Genomic DNA, 15016 nt, shown 5'->3' on the forward strand with positions numbered 1-15016 from the left:
TGGTTTGAGGTTACATAATAAACCATGCATGTGTTGTGTGTACTTATTACAAACCAAATATCCTAATTACTATTACAGACCCTTTGCATATAAATAAATCATATTACACCGTAAAATACAATATATATTGGGTCTTCCCACTTCAAGCTTTCACGTGCCGTTAATATATATGTTAATATGGACTTGCACATGAACTAGATATTCATTAAATACAGGAGTATTTGTCATTATCAAAACCGGGCGTGACCTATAAGGTCAACAACATGTGACAAGGGAAAAATGGAAGCCATATGGGACTTAAAGCATATACAACCTAGCGTATTCCATGAAGAATCAGAAGAGCAAAAGAAGTGAAGACAAAGTTTTTATTTGTAATGCATTTAGTGTTTCAATTGTAATAATTGCATACCTTGCATGATGTGGTTGGTTGCTCAAACAAGGACCATAGACTAACCTTAGGGAACCAAAAATTTTTTGGAAAAATTTTTCATAAAATGTCACTCTTATACACAAAAAGTCTGAAAATTTTTGAGGTCAAAACAGGGCCAAAATTAAGGTTTTTACAAAGCCCAGTTGATCGGCCATTACATGTTCTATAAGCCCCAGTTGACCAACCAAGCCCTCGGGTCAGAAATAATCTTTTAAACTAGACCCAGTCTACCGATCCTTTCATGCTATATATGCCCCATTCGTCCGGTCTTAACATTTGGTCTGTTTCTAAAGCCCCAGCCAACTAGCCGAAATTAAAGTGTGAAAAGGCCAGTCAACTGGCCTCTTGAACTGGTAGACCGGATCTTGAGCCTAGCCAACCGAACTATCAAAGGTTTGAATATTGCCTAAGGCTAGTCGACTAGTAGTGTGTCTAGTCGATTGGACCCATTGATGCTTTTGAAGAAGTACTAAGGCCAGTCGACCAGAGCTGGTCCTAGTCGACCGGACCTCTTGGCTTGGGCATTTTTTCAGCACAAAAAAGTCATTAATTTTTAATTAAACAATTCTAAAAATGCCCATCGTGTCCCTTAATGGTCAAATTTTGGGGAAGTCTATATATAGCCCACTCAAAGCTCATTTTAATACTTTTAATTATCTTGCAAATTCTCTCAAATTAATTTTTCTTCATTTCTCTCATTCTTACATTTACAAGCAAGCATTTCAATCTTTTTCTTATTCTTTTGAAAAATTTATTGTGAAAGAGAGCTTTGATTCACTCTCGTCATTTACAAATTTATTGCAGTTGAAGATTGTTGAAGTTTCATTCTTGTTGGCATTTATCATTTCATTTTAAAGCATTTACTCTCACTTATCTTTTATTTAGAAAATCATTTTTGAGAGTAAGCTTAAAGTTTCTATCACTTATTTTTCTTGATAAATATTTTTGGAGAAACTTCTTCTAGCTTGTGAATCTTTATGCATTCCAATTGCAAGATTCAAAAGCTCACTTGTCTTTATTTGCAAAAATCTTTTTGAGCAAAAGCCCCGGCTTCTCTTGAACTATATTTTTTGAATATCATTTTTGGGAAAATATCTTGGGGGTTTTAAAGATCTTTTAAAACATATATTTCATATTTCATTTTTGAAATCAAAGATCATATACTTATATCTTCTCTCATATATTTCATATATATACTTTTGAGAGAAAAATCACAAGAATTCTATTGAGCATAAATTCCCATCATACAAGAGTGCATTGATTTTAAATTGTACACATTTGCTTATTAAAAAAGCACTTTACTTGTACATAAAAATTTTCATATTCTTTGTATTCCAGGCGTGGGCTATCGCCTAGGGAGGAGGGCGCCATCCTGTAAAGAGTGTAACGGTTTGGCTCCACCTTGTTAAGTGAGCTAGGGGGACTCCACCCTGTAAGGAGAAATGGTTTGGCTCTTCCTTGTTAACGGAACTTGGAGGACACCATATTGTAAGGTCTATAACGGTTTGGCTCCGCTTGGTTAGGGGAGCTTGGGGGACTCCACCCTGCAAGGAGCTGTAAACGATTTCTGCTCCACCCAATTAAGTGAGTAGGGTAGTGGAATCCTCAAATGGGTTGGCTTGAGGTGAGGACGTCGGTTGGGTTTGCCGAGCGTCATAAAAATATAATGTCTGCGTTTTCTTTTCTCTACTCTATTTGATTTTTACACTTTAATTTTTGCACATGTATGTTTAATTATTTATCGTATTGATTGTGTTACATACATGCTTTAAATATTTGTGGTATTGCTAATTACTTAGAAAGACTCTAGGTTTGTATAATATTGGCCGTGGTTCTAAAAAAAGGACATTCTTGACTTGAAAATATTTTAAATACCCAATTCACCCCCCTCTTGGGAACACACCATAACTGTTAATTGGTATCAGTGCTTCATTGCAAAAAGTTTAACCGCTTGTGTTAAAGATCGTAATGGCGCAAATTGGTGTATCCCCATTTTGTGAGGGACAGTCATGTACCAGGCCTCCTATGTTTTGTGGTGTTGATTACACCTTGTGGAAACAAAAAATGAGCATATTTATAAGATCAATGTACTGGAGGGTTTGGCAAGAGACTGCTAAAGGAATTTGTATGCCAAAGAATAAAAACGATACTAGTTTCATGCATGCAAATTCAAATGCCATGAATATGTTATATTGTGGTTTAAGTTCTAATATTTTTAATGAAATCATGGAATGTAAATGTGAGAGGGAAATTTGGGATGAGCTAGAGAAGAGATATGGAGGAACTGAAAAGAAGGAGACCACCACTCGAGAAGCTTCAAGTTCAAATAATTTAGTGGTGGCAAATTGTGAACAATTTGAGTTAGTCGATGAAGAGGTATTCATATCACAATCTCCTTTATTGAATGGTACATATGATGATTCTTGTTTTATATCTTGCAATACATTATGTAATGAATCATCTGATATCTCTTGTGACAATATTGTTAATGATGCATGCACTGAGTCATGTGGAAATTAATATGATAAATGTTGTGTTGAATCATGTGTTGAATTGAATGATGAAAGCATGACTTCATATGGAAAACTAGAAGAAGCTCCATTTAAGATACATAAGACTGTAATTGAGATGTCTAAAAAGAAAACCTTCTTGAAAAATGTAAATAAAAGGTTGGCAACACATTTAATAGAATTAAAAGAATATTATGCCACCTTAGAAAATAAAAAGATTGAGAAGGTATTAAAAATCACTTGCTTGGAGAGAAAAATGGAAGACTATTTTGGAATAATATCCAAGATTGCAAGTGAAAAGAATAAGTCAAATAAACCCTTAGGAGTTAAACGAAATAATTCTTTCAAAAAGGGTTCAAGATTATGTCATAAATCCCATAATCATTCATATGCCTCATTTGTTAAAACTAGACTTAATAAGAAAAATCTTTCACATGTATTTAAAGTTTGCCTATATTGTGAAAGAAAAGGGCACGTCTGGATTACTTGCCATTTAGAAGTGCTAGAGATATGGATAAGAAGATGATATGAGTAATTAGGATAGAAAACCTCTTTGAACCAAAGGAAGAAGGGTTTCAATTGTAGTTACATAGATGTTTAATCCTTCCTTAGGTCTTAGGTTTAGGGTTAAGTGATGACTAAAGGCTTGGGAAGTGGTCTGTGCCTAAAATGTCAAATCTTAGTAGGTTGAATTTTTGAGTCTAATCCCTATTTTGATGTTGACAAAACACAAGTTTCTTATGAATAGATTCATAATTCATATCACACATAAGATTAAGGAGACAAGGAAGCTGGGAGGAACGTAAAGCTCATATAGGCTGGTGAATTCCATAAAGAAGTGAAGAGCAAAAAGAAGAAGAAGACGGATGTTTTATTTTGTTATTACATTTAGTTTTTATATATTTTTTGGTTGTAATAATGCATCTCATGCATGATATGGTTGAATGCTCAGATGACTACAGACAAACCTTAGGGCGCCCAACACTTTCATGAAAAATCCTTTTCATAAAAACTAAAATCATACAAAAGGTGTTGGCCTTACAAGGCTTAACATCCTGTTTTGATTCCAACAAACAAGTGGAACTTAACATATTTGGTTGAGTAATGATATTTTCGAACTCACAAGGATCAAGCATGTAAATGCAAGGTTAAGGATCCATTGCAAGCTTATACTTCAAAGAAGAATGATCATATGAAGCTTTCAAGATGATATTTTAAAACTGGAAGAATATTAGATAAAACTTAAAATATATTGAAGCTCAAAGATAATATGGAGTCAAATAAAGACAAGCATGAATACTTAAGTGTTTAGAATGTCAAAGTCTTAAGAAGTCTTTATGTAAGTACTTCATTCAAGTACAATATGGATACATAAAGTTCTTAGGTTAATTTATTGAACCTAGAAACCTTTTAAAATACTTGGAAAATATTTTTATAAGGTCAGAAGTTATTTTAAAAAGGTTAAAATTGTTTTTGGAATGAAAAGCAACAATCTTAGGATTTTCCAAATTCTGTTATTTTTTCTATATCTGTATTGATAAGCATTTTTATTTATCAAAAACTCCTTATTTTTAAAAGGTGTTCAACATGAACATTATGGTATTTTCTCTTAGCTTTCTGTTGATACTAAGAACGTCCAATTTGGAGCTATATATCAAAAGGTATGACCAAAATATTGAAGAGTGGTCAAAGTTGTCAGCGCCTCAGCAAACTGACTAGTCAGCCAACTGACCAGAATGAACTGGTTTTGCAGCCAATTGACAGGTAAGCCGACTGACCATTTTGACCTGTGTTCAGTCAGCCGATTGACCATACAATAGAATCAATTTTTAGCATACAGAAAGGTCTCAGTCGCCTGTCCAGCCGGCTGACCCTGATAAACACCTACCCAGTTGCTTGTCCAGCCAATTGACCATATGGAAATTTAAATTTTGAACTTTAACGGGAAAATTCTAAAAATTACTTTTTTAAATCTAAACGTTATAAAAACTTGGGGGACACTCAAAACAACTTGGGAGACAAGGAAACTCACTCTATAAATACATGGTTTTGCAAATCAAATTACATCAAGCAATTGAAAATCAATTCTCAAAGTTGAAACTCTCATGCTCTTAAAGCTCTCATGCTCTCATCTTTGCACATCTGACTTGTTGAGATTTTTTGGAAGCAATTGATCAATTCTTCTCTGTGTTTTTGAATTGTTGATTCTCATGTAAAAGGAAAACTTGGTGAAATCTCTCTTGAGCTTCAATTGTATTTCATATTGATATTTTGATTGAAGTATATAATATTTGAAATTGTACTAATCCACTCTATCTAAGGGTAATTCTTTGTACACAGATTATTGATCTTGTTCTTGTCGATTTGACCTTTCAAGGATTGTTTGGATCATTTCCCAAGCGTGGGGTATCGCTTGGAGAGGCGTTGCTTTAGCTTAGTGAAGGAGTGTTTGAACGTGGGGTATCACTTGTAAGGTTTTGTTCTGCCCGGAAAGGAATTGGTTTTAGTGAATCCTTTGGTGGTTTGCCAAAGGCGAGGACGTAGACTGGTGATAAGCTGAACCTCGTAAAAACCCGATGTCACTTTCTTTCCCTTACTCTCTTTACTTTCAGCATATACGAACTGTGTGGATGTTTTAAATTCTTTAATCATATATACTGCATGGGTTTAATATTAAATAAATTTAAGCTTAATTTGTTTTTGGGATTGCAAAAACCGAAAGGGAGAACGTTGTTTGATCCAAACTTTTCGACAATCGTAAGGGAGTACGTTGATTGGTGAAACACCCAAAGACACTTTAAACTGAAAGTTTATTTAACATCTAAGCATTTGGAAAGAGTATTGAATTTTATATTGCACTTCATTTTGAGAAAGCAAATTCATTATCACAAGGCTTGTATTAACCACGGGGCTTGAATCAAACTTTCATATATATAGGGCTGCAAACAAACAAACGTTGAATCTTATATCTTAATTTGAATATTGTGGTTGGTTGGAAAATTGATTGGTTTGGTTGATTGATTGGTTAAGTACTTTGTTGGTATATGGTTGTGGATTGAATATTGTTTTAAGTATTTATTGTATATTTGATAAATCAACAAGAAATCAAGAATTCATTGAAAGAATTAAATTAGGTTAAAGAATTCATTAAAAAGAATTAAAAGAGGTTAAGGATTCTTAAAAAGAACTAAAAGAAATTTTTGAATCCAATTCACCTCCCTCTTGGGACTACACCTTGGTTTTCAATTGGTTTCAGAGTGGGGTTGTAGCAAATCCTAACTAGTAGCTACATAAATGTAATAACCCGAAAAAAAATAAATAAAAAAAATTAATTAATTAAAATTATTAATCAATTAATTAGTTAAACATTATAAAATTAATGTATTAAATAAACAAATAAAAAGAAATAGTATGAAAAAAAATTAATTAAGACTAATTCCTAATTAATTAATTAATTAATTAATAATTATTGAATTAATTAAGTAAATATATAAAAAGGAATAGTAAAAAAAATTGAAATAAAGATATATATATATAAATATATATATATATAATATAATTTCAAAATAATATATATTAAATGTAATAGGATGGATTGAATTTCAATTTGAAATCCAATCCACATCTTCTTCACTGCGTCTCCTAGCTTCTCTCTGCGAGCTGTCGTCTACATCTCCACCTCTCTCTCTCTCTCTCTCTCTCTCTCTCTCTCTCTCTCTCTCTCTCTCTCTCCTTAATTTCATCGGTCTAACGAGCGCCAATCGAAAAACAGAAGGTGTCGTAGGATTCCTAACTCCGCCACCGACATTTCTACTAGAGCAGATTTGTCGTGGGAGTGGTGTAGGCACCATTCTTGGGGTAAGGTAACTTTCCTCTAATTTCTCAATTTCTCGTTAAATCTGCTATTAGATCGATGATCAGGCACCACCATGGGGTCCTAGTCGTGATCGTCGTCATTTTGACATAGGTAATTTTTCAATTGGGGTTTTCTAGGCCCCACTCCAGAGCGAGAGTGTGATTTGGGAAATTTGGAAAATTGATTATATTTGAAGGTATAACCATTTATTAGGAATTTATGGGCCTAAGAAATATTAAAATAAAATTTTATTTTGGATTAATTTAATGGAATTAGGAATTTTAATTCAGGGTCCGGGTGAGTGCCGTAGGCATTTTTCAAAGTCCCTGTTGGCGTAGTTCAAGAAACCAGGTAAGGGAAAAAATATATATTAAATCAAAATTTTTATGAATTCAATGGAAAATAAATTGTGTTATATATACGTGTATATGTTTTGGTATAAGTTTAAAATGCCAACTGTTTAAATTATGTTTTTCCGAGTTTAGGAATGCTTATTAGATATGTATATGCGAAAATGAATTGATGAAAATGAGAAATATTTTCAGGATAATTATGTAAGAAATGAAAGGTATTTTCGGTATATAAACGTTAAATGTTGGTTGGCTTATTTTACAGGCAATGTATGAATTTTATTGTTAAATTGTGTGACATAAGTAAATGTAAATTCTGTGCAAATATATGTTAAATGTATGAAATGTAGGTTAAGTAAGTAATGCATTGAAAATAAAATATGATATGAGCTATGTTGCTTATGTGTGTCAACCATGTAAACAGTTGAAAGATGCTGGGTAAAACAATTGAAAGATGCTGGGTAAATGTATGACAACTGAAAGATGCTGGGTAAAACAACTTAAAGGTGTTGGGTAAAACAGTTGAAAGATGCTGGGTAAAATAACTGAAAGATTCTAGGTATGTAATGAAATGAAATGAAATGAAAATGGAAATGAATGAAACAAAAATGAAATGTGAAATGTGAAATGTGAACAATGTAAAATGGGAAAGAGTCACTTAAAGTGAAATGAGACGAAATGTTAAAGTTATGAACATGAACATATATGAATGGTTGAATAATGACAGAAAGAATAATGTATTAGTATACTAGAAGTATCTATGCTTGTAGAACATGTTATGATTGGGCGGGGCATGCTCTTCGCCTGAGGGCTTACTGAGAAAGGTGAGTGTGCTAGTAATTTTAGATATGATAGTAGCTGCATAACGTACTAGGGTAGAGGGAACCTACTTGTATAGGCAGGTAGATTTCCTTATCCTTGGGACCTTCGCTGGTAAACCTTTGTTTGAACTGTGTGAATACGAGATCAATTTAATACTTGAAGGCTTACTGAATAAAGTGAGTGCCCTAGTATGCTTTAATTGTGACCTTTGGGTTGCCAAATGTATCAGAGCAAAGGGGTGATACTTGTATGGGCGGGTAATAATCCCTATCCTTGGGTAATCTCGTGGGTAAAATATCTTGCATGTGTTTGAATAGGATCAGAAAATGGTTTTAGGAAATTATGTTAATGATTTGCAAATGATGAATAATATGTTATATACAAACTCATGTTGGCCACACATTGTTTTAATATATTGTTTCTTCCATTATTGAGATACGTCTCACCCGAATATGAATTTATCTTTTTCAAGATTTCCTCGAGATCGAGCTTTGAGAGCTCAAGGGTTTTTAGCCTTTTGAGGATTGTATAAAAAGAAAAGGGTATATTTCTATGTTAATTTTGGGGAATGTAAATATTTATGTTTTATGTCTTTATGTTTTAAGGCTGTTGAGTAAGGAATGATTGTGAAAATACTGAAATGTTTTTGGAGTTATGTAGATTTATGGAAATGCAGGTGATGGATGATTTATTATGGATTATAGTTAGAATTAGTAAAATCTGGTATTATGTTATATGGAGATTATGTTTATGTTTTCCGCTGTGTATATATTGATTTATGGATTATCAGGTATAACGTGCCGAACCCGGATTTAAGGGTTCGGGGCGTTACATAAAGATTTAGATGGCACACATAGGCGTAGCTCCCTTTGGAGAGGGTCAATCCTCAACTGGGCCTCCCATCTTTTGTGGTTTAAATTATGCATTTTGGAAACAAAGGATGAGAATATATCTACAAACCATGGATTGGAAAGCTTAGAAGGTTGTCACACATGGTGACTAATTCCTACTAAAATAGTAGATGGCAAGGAAATCCCTAAAGAAGAAAAGGAATAAACCGACAATGACCATAGAATGTGACAAGTAAATTCAAGTGCTATGAATGCATTGTATTGTGCCATTGATATGAATGAATTCAATAGGGTCATGGCATGCAAATCAGCCAAAGAGATTTGGGATAAATTGGAAGTTACCTATGAAGGTACTATTGATGCAAAGGACAATCAAATCGATATACTCACTAGTGAGTATGAAACTTTTAAGATGAAAATGGATGAATCAATCACTAGCATGTACACTAGGTTCACCCACATAATAAACTCCCTCAATGCCTTAGGAAAAACATACACCACCTATGAAATGATTAGAAAAATACTTAGAGGGCTTCCACCTATATGGGAACCAAAAGAAGAATTTTGAAAAACACTTCCTTAGATGAACTTATAGGTTCTCTCCTCACATATGAAATGGCAATGAATGAAAGAAGTGGAAAAACAAAAGCTCAAGAATCTATAGCCTTCAAAACTTTAAATGAAAACTTTAGTAGTAAAGATGAAGAGGATGAACTAGCCTTCATATCTAAGAAATTTGCAAGGATTCTTAGAAAAAAGAATAAATTCAAAAGAAGAATCCAAAACTCTAAATCAGATGAAGAAGAAACCAATATAAAGAAATCAAAGAATAAAATCCCCACATGTTATAATTGCAAAAAGGATGGACACATAAAACTCGAATGTCCACTACTTAAGAAATATTCTAAGAAGAAAAAGAAAAAGGTAATGAAAGCCACTACTTGGGACAATATGAGTACAAGTAGTTCCGATAATGAATCAAGTAACCAAGAGGTTGCATATACTTGCTATATGGCTTGGGATGATGAGGAAAGCTCTTTATCCAAATCCTTAAATTGTTCTTGTAGTGATTCATATAATGAATCCAATGATGAAAGCATGCCATCTTATGAAGAAATACAAAATGATCTATTTAAAGTGCATAAGATGTTAGTTAATATGACTAAATGATACAAATCAATGAAAAATAAGAATGAAGCTGTGATAAAAAGAATTAGAATCCCTTAAACTTGTTGCAAGTGAAAAAGATTCAAAAATCAAGAAAATAGAAAATAAGAATGAAGTTATGATAAAAGAGTTAGAATCCCTCAAACTTGATGAAAAAGATAAAAAGTTGAAAATCAAAAAATTAGAGAGCAAGAATGAAAAATTGATGAAGGAAGTAGAAGACTTGAGATCCCAATCCTCTATGGAAAATGAGAAAGACTTACATATTTCTGAATTAGAGGATAAAATTACTAAGATGTCTAAAAACGAAGAAAAGGGTAAAAATGTAGAAAATTCTGAAATTTATGCTCTTAAGAAAGAAATTGAGGATCAAGTCAAAATTATTTACAATTTCACTAAAGGAAAAGAAAATTTTGATAAAATGACTGGCTCACAAAAAATGTCTTTAAATAAAGAAGGCATAAGATTCAATGGAATTGAAAATAAAAGGAAAATAGAATCTCTATATGGGATACTTCACAAAAGCCTCTAAATACTATGTTGGCACCTCCTCAAATGGCCACACACATACCACATGTTTTCTATGTAAGAAAAATGGGCATGTTTAGTTCGGATGTCCCTTAAAGAGGAAAGGTGTAAAAACAAAAGAAGTTTGGAGAATTAAAGAAACATCCCTTATTAAACCATCCGAACCCAAGAAAGTATGGGTACCAAGATGAAATACTAAATCCTTCAACTTCAATTGATATCGAATCTTTGGAAAATCACACAAAGATATTGAACAAATTGAAATAGAGAATAAGGATAAAAATTATTCAAGCTTATTAATGCTTATCTTATTGAAACTCATAAAAATTGTTGGTCTTAATCAAAGAATGAATTATACAAGGCTTAAATTAGAAAGTGTTAAGATATATGGATGTTTATATGAAATCAAAAGAAAAAGAATATCTGAAGCAAATAGAACTTTTTTGCATAAGTATTTTGATAAAGAAGAAAGCTTGACAGGAAAATTATCAGCCAACTGACCATAAGATCAGCCGACTGACTAAACAACATCTTTAAGGAGAAAGGATAGGTCAGTCGACTGGACAAAAGCTCAGTCGACTGATTGAAGGCAAAACTGTTAAACAAGTTTGAAATGAAATACTTGAGCAGCATAAGAACAATCCAAGCAAAAGTATAGTACAATGCACATGATAATGATATATTCCATGCTTATGTGATATGCTATATGCTACATGTGTATATCTTGAAATTGATATCTTGAAATCTCTAAAGACAATGAAAATATTGTTGATTAATGGCTCACTATATTTTGAAAATCTGAGCATAAAGTTATTAAGAATAATTTAGAAGCATAAGTTTTGGTATGATATTGATATGACTTGATTCTTGACCATGTATGCTTGTGATAGATCATATGGATAAATGCAAAATTTGCATCTAAATAATTTAGTATTCATGAGCTATGCATAATGTGACATTAGCATTGGCATCTATAAAGTACATTAGTATCCATGAATATATAAATTGGTATTTGAGCATGACAAGTATAATTATATCCATAAGCACATACCTGATATGAATTAATGAAGCATGGGATGATAAAAGCATAATTGGTATCAAATATGAATGTATTAAATTCATGGGGAGTATTATGACTCATTGATTTTTTTCTTAACTTTTAAATTGGTATCATGAATTATTTTTTAATTGGTATAATAAATTTTCAATTAGTTTTATTCTTTATTGTTTCAATTGGTATCAAAAGTTCAATTGGAATTAGAATTAATGAAAATCTCAATTAGTATCATATGATTGATATGCATGTTTGATATTCATATGCTCAAAATATAATTTATTTTGTTTATATCCTACTCTTTTTGATTGATGTCAAAAGGGGGAGAAGTTTAGAGCAAAAATTGAAAAATTGAGCTTGGTATTGACAAATTTTGAAATTTTGAACAAGATATATGTAGCAAAAGGGGGAGAAGTATTTGACAAAGGGGAGAAGTATTTGACATTGAATGATCTTGAACTTAAATGATGTGATGAGCATGATATTGTATGATATTGAAATTGGTGTTGATATTGATCTTGAAATTTTAAATATGTTGAGATGATGCTTATTGTAAAGGGGGGCCTTTCTAAGATTTACTCAAATTTTTGCTCCTTATTTGTCATCATTAAGAAGGGGGAGATTGTTGGCCTTATAAGGCTTAACATCCTGTTTTGATGCTAACAAACAAGTGGAACTTAACATATTTGGTTGAGTAATAATATTTCAGGACTCACAAGGATCAAGCATGTAAATGCAAGGTCAAGGATCCATTGCAAGCTTATACTTCAAAGAAGGATGATCCTATGAAGCTTTCAAGATGATATTTTAAAACTTGAAGAATATGAGGGAAAACTTAAAATATATTGAAGCTCAAAGACAAGATGGAGTCAAAGAAAGACAAGCATGAAGACTTAAGTGCTTAGAATGTCAAAGTCCTAAGAAGTCTTTATGTAAGTACTTCATTCAAATTCAATGTGAATACATGAAAATCTTAGATTAATTGATTGAACCTAGATACCTTTTAAAATACTTGAAAAATATTTTTATAAGGTCAGAAGTTATTTCAAAAAGGTTAAAATTGTTTTTGGAATGAAAAGCAACAATCTCGGGATTTTCCAAATTCTATTATTTTTTCTATATCTATATTGATGAGCATGTTTCTCAATCAAACATTTCTTATTTTAAAAGGTGTTCAACATGAAAGTTATGGGATTTTCTCGTAGCTTCATGTTGATACTAAGAAATTTCAATTTGGAGTTATATATAAAACGTTATGACCGAAATACTAAAGGGTGGTTGAAACTATCAACACCTTAGCAAACTGACTGGTCAGCCAACTGACCAGAATGAACTGGTTTTGTCAGCCAACTAAAAGGTCAGCTGACTAACCATTTTGACCTGTGTTCATTCATCTGACTGATCATCTAATAGAATCAATTTTTGGCAGACAGAAAGGTCTCAATTTCCTGTCCAACCGGCTGACCCTGTATAAACACCTACCCAGTTGCCTGTCCAGCCAACTGATCCTACGAAAATTTAAATTTTGAACTTTAACAGGAAAATTTTAAAAATTATTTTTTTAAATCTAAACGTTATAAAAACTTGGGGGACACTCCAAGAAACTTAGGAGACAAGGAAACTCACTCTATAAATACATGGTTTTGCAAATCAAATTACACCAAGCAATTGGAAATCAATTTTCAAAGCTAAAACTCTTATACTCTTAAAGCTCTCATGCTCTCATCTTTGCATACTGAATTGCTGAGATTTTTTGGAAGCAAATGATCAATCCTTCTTTGTGTTTTTGAATTGTTGATTCTCATCTAGAAGAAAAACTTGGTGAAATCTCTCTTAAGCTTCAATTGTATTTCATATTGATATTTTGATTGAAGTATATAGTATTTGAAATTGTACTAATCCGTCCTATCTAAGGGTAATTATTTGTACACAAATTATTGATCTTGTTCTTGTAGATTTGATGATTCAAGGATTGTTTGGATCGTTGCCCAAGCGTGGGGTATCGCTTGGAGAGGCATTGCTCTTGCCTAGTGAAGGAGTGTTTGAGCGTGGGGTATCGCTTGTAAGGTTTTGTTCTGCCCAGAAAGGAACTAGTTTTTGTGAATCCTTTGGTGGTTTACCAAAGGAGAGGACATAGGCTAGGGATAAGCCAAACCTCATAAAAACCCGGTGTCACTCTCTTTCCCTTACTCTTTTTACTTTCAGCATATACAAACTACGTGGATGTTTTAAATTATTTAATCATATATACTACGTGGATTAGATATTAAATTAATTTAAGTTTAATTTGTTTTTGGGATTGTAGAAACTGAAAGGGAGTATGTTGGTTGATCCATACTTTACTGAAACCGTAAGGGAGTATGTTGATTGGTGAAACACCCAAAGACTCTTTAAATTGAAAGTTTATTTAACATCTAAACTTTTGGAAAGAGTATTGAATTTTATATTGCACTTCATTTTGAGAAAGCAAATTCATTATCACAGGGTTTGAATCAAACTTTCATAAATACAGGGCTACAAACAAACAAAAACTGAATCATATATCTTAGTTTGAATATTGTGGTTGATTGGAAAATTGATTGGTTTGGTTGATTGATTGGTTAAGTACTTTGTTGGCATATGGTTGTGGATTGAATATTGTTTTAAGTATTTATTGTGTATGTGATAAATCAACAAGAAATCAAGAATTCATTGAAGGAATTAAATTAGGTTAACGAATTCACTAAAAAGAATTAAAAGAGGTTAAGGATTCTTGAAAAGAATTAAAATAAATTTTTAAATCCAATTCACCCCCCTCTTGGGACTACACCTTGGTTTTCAAACGGGTTTAAAATAATTTTGGGTCAAAATAGGGCTAAACCTTAGGTTTTTAACTGTCCTTGGTCGACCGACCCTTCACATTGTAAAACACCTCAGCTGACCAAACTTGCCCTGAGGGAAAAATTGTATTTTTGGTCATGTTCGGCCGACCAACCCCAAATTGAATTGAAATGGCTAGCCGACCAGCCATTGGTTCTCGGTTTATTTTATGCCTCGGCCGATCGACTACTTTAGTTCAAAAACGCCTCTGCTGACCGGTAGACCAGCTCTAGACCTCAGCCAACCAAACCAACAATGGTTCAGAATCGCCTCTTGGCGACCCAACCGATGTTGTCCATAGCCGACATAACTCCTTTTAAAATTTGAATTTCTTGTGTGTGGTTAGCTGACCGACACTAGCACTGGTCGAATGAACCTCTCGGGTTGGTCTAATTTCCAGCACTTAAATGTGTTTAATTTTTTAATTAAACAATTTTTAAAAACCAAGTGTGTCCCCAACGGTAAAATTTTTCAGAAATCTATATGTACCTTCTTCATAACTTTGTTTTTAGCAACTTTGATTGAATTAAAAAATCCTCTCAAATTTTTTCTTAATGAAAGTTCCCCCATATTCATTTTTAGCTCAAAA

The sequence above is a fragment of the Malania oleifera genome, chromosome 2 (assembly GCF_029873635.1).
Source record: "Malania oleifera isolate guangnan ecotype guangnan chromosome 2, ASM2987363v1, whole genome shotgun sequence".
In the NCBI taxonomy this organism is placed as follows: Eukaryota; Viridiplantae; Streptophyta; class Magnoliopsida; order Santalales; family Ximeniaceae; genus Malania; species Malania oleifera.